General features: G+C 40.3%; 1 protein-coding gene across 1 annotated transcript in view; it reads left to right on the forward strand.

Annotated features, from left to right (window-relative positions):
- Window positions 1-2754, forward strand: part of USP24 (ubiquitin specific peptidase 24) — a 113799-nt gene that overhangs the window by 13357 nt on the left and 97688 nt on the right. The window lies entirely within an intron of this gene.

A 2754-nucleotide genomic window follows, 5' to 3' on the forward strand; every position in this document is an offset into this window, starting at 1 on the left:
TTGTTTTAGAAGATTTTTTTTTTTTTCCTTTTTGTCTTTTTTCGTGTCCGGCAACGGATCGCAACCCTCAGTGTTGCGCCCGGACCGGACCCGGACCGGCAACGGGATCGCAACGATATTTCTGCACAATAGCATACCTGGGTTGTGATCCAGCAGTGTGCCACCGGGCCGGCCCTTAGAAGATTTTTTTAATGTTTAGTGGTGTTTGTTATTTTCAGTTGGAGAGCTGTTTAGGATAACTCGGCTGAAAGTCCCCATGAACTCTTCAGAGCATTCCATTCTGCCTTCTTTTTCTGCCATCCACTGAAATCAGTCTTGTTAAGGCACCAACACCCCCAGGTCTCCAGTTTGGAAGGAGATGTCCCTTGCCCCCACCAACAGCACTGGTCCCAGTTGCTCCCTCCTCAAAGATGTTTTCTACTTGCCTTTCAGAACACTTCAGTCTCTTGCTCTTCTACCCCCCAAGCCACATTTCCTTTGTTGACTCCTTCGCCAGCTTTGATCTAGGGCCTTCCTCTCTTTATTCACGGTACTTTGAGAAATATCTTCCATTCTCATGGATTTAAATGTCACCTTTATGCTGATGGTCCACAAGCCACATTTCCTTCGTTGACTCCTTCGCCAGCTTTGATCTAGGGCCTTCCTCTCTTTATTCATGGTACTTTGAGAAATATCTTCCATTCTCATGGATTTAAATGTCACCTTTATGCTGATGGTCCTCTCATTTGTGTGTGTGGCCCGAACTTCTTCTCTGAGCACAACAGACTTGAAGAAGAGTCACCTATCACCTCTTGGTTGCCCCACTATTTTCAAACTTAGTACACCTAAAATGGAACTTCATCTTGCCTCCCCAGCCTGTATTCTTCTCCTTCTCAATAATTGCATCACCATCTACCTTGATGCTCAAGCCCAAAACACAGGAGTGAGCCACAATTCATACCTATTTCTTATTTCTCATACCCAAACCAAAAATAGGCCCTTTGATATGATCTCAGTATATCTCCATTTGACTTCTCTCTCTCTCTTCTTCTACCATCCTACTCCAAATGCAACTGTGACCTATTGAATCACTGCCTAGTCTTCTAACTGGTGATGTCTACTTCTCACCGTCATCCCACCGTCCTTTTCCATTCTCCACAGAACCCAAAGAGTGCTCTTCTCAAAACACAAAGCATGATATCCTCTCTTGCTTAAGACGTTTCTGTTGCTTTTATTCTAATCACAGTCTACAAGTTTCTGCATGATCTGGCCTCACCTCTCTCTACAGCCTCGTTTATGGCATTCTCCCCTGGCTTACCACGTCTCAACTGGGAGAGTTTTCTCTCAGTTTTTCAAACAGAGTAGGCTCTTTTCTGCCTTCCCCAAACAGGACCTTTGCCATTTCATCCTCTCTGCCTGGACTGTTCTTTAAATGGCTAAATCTATATCGTTCTTTAGGTTCCACCATAAAGATTGCTTCTCCAGAGAGCTCTTTCATGACCATACCCTGAGTAAAGAAGGCTCCTCCTATCTTTCTGTTGAGTGCCTTTTGTTTTTCCTTTTGTGGGACTTAGCACAATTGGAATTATCTTATGTATGTGGTGATTTACTTCGTTTTAATTGCCCTCCTAGAATACGAGCTTCGTGAAAGCAGGTACCACATCTCTTCTTAGTCACTGTTCTATATCCGGTCTCTAGAACAGTGAATGTTCGGAAAAGGAAAGAAAGAAAGAGAAGGAGAAAAGAAAAGGCTTGATTAAGGGCATTAGGTAATGATACAGCTGGGACTAAAACTTTAATCTTTTGATTCCTGATTTACTGCTGTTTGGGTTGCTAATTAATTCTTAATTTCTAAAATATAACTTCCTTAGAGAATTTAACTCAAACTATCCTGTAGCTTGGCGAGCTTAACCAACTGATCTCAGTTATCCAAAAATACATAAAATGCTCCACATTGTGGCATAGACTCCCAAAATTGTATACAGTGAAGTCAAAGACTCACATTAGGAAACATTTGGAAAAAACCTTTTAAAATATTTTTCGAATTTTTATATTTTTTTCTCTTACTTTTCATTTAAGATAAAAGAAATGTAAGGGTTAATGGGGAAGTTTTATATTGTCATCTCAATTTCAATTTTCTTTTCTCATAGGAGCCTCATGGATGGGTTGTGGATTTGGTAAATAAGGTACACAACTTTTATTAACATGGTCATGTAATATGTTTTCCATTTTCTAATGAGATTTCCCACAGTTTGGTATTTTGAGCAAATGACAGCTACAGAGAATAATCAGAATTTTTTCCTAAGAAGATAGGTTTTATAGTTTCTTTTTTTGTATATACAACGTATGTACAGATGAACATCAGCTTTTGCACTTAGTACATCTCCTGCAGCATACCACAGGAGCATTAGAATTATCTTCATGACGATTCTCTTGAGACCAGTGTTATAGAGCACAGTGATAAAGTAGGATGTGGGCATTAGTTACTTGCTTAAATTATTAATGTTTAGCATTTTAAAATTAACTTGTGCCATTTTTTTTTCTCAGTTTGGAGAATTAGGTGGATTTGCAGCAATCCAAGCCAAGCTCCATTCAGAAGATATAGAACTTGGGGTAAGTTAAACCACTGCTATGTGCCCAGAGTAGGAAGTTCACTTTATTTGGGTTGGTCTACAATCAGAGGATACAGTCTGGACACATTAAGTTAAATGTTAAATTAAAAGTTAATCTTGGGGCCGGCCCGGTGGCACACTGCTACAGTGCGCCACTTGGGAG

This window comes from Galeopterus variegatus, unplaced genomic scaffold (genome assembly GCF_000696425.1).
Source record: "Galeopterus variegatus unplaced genomic scaffold, G_variegatus-3.0.2 Scaffold575, whole genome shotgun sequence".
NCBI classification, from domain to species: domain Eukaryota; kingdom Metazoa; phylum Chordata; class Mammalia; order Dermoptera; family Cynocephalidae; genus Galeopterus; species Galeopterus variegatus.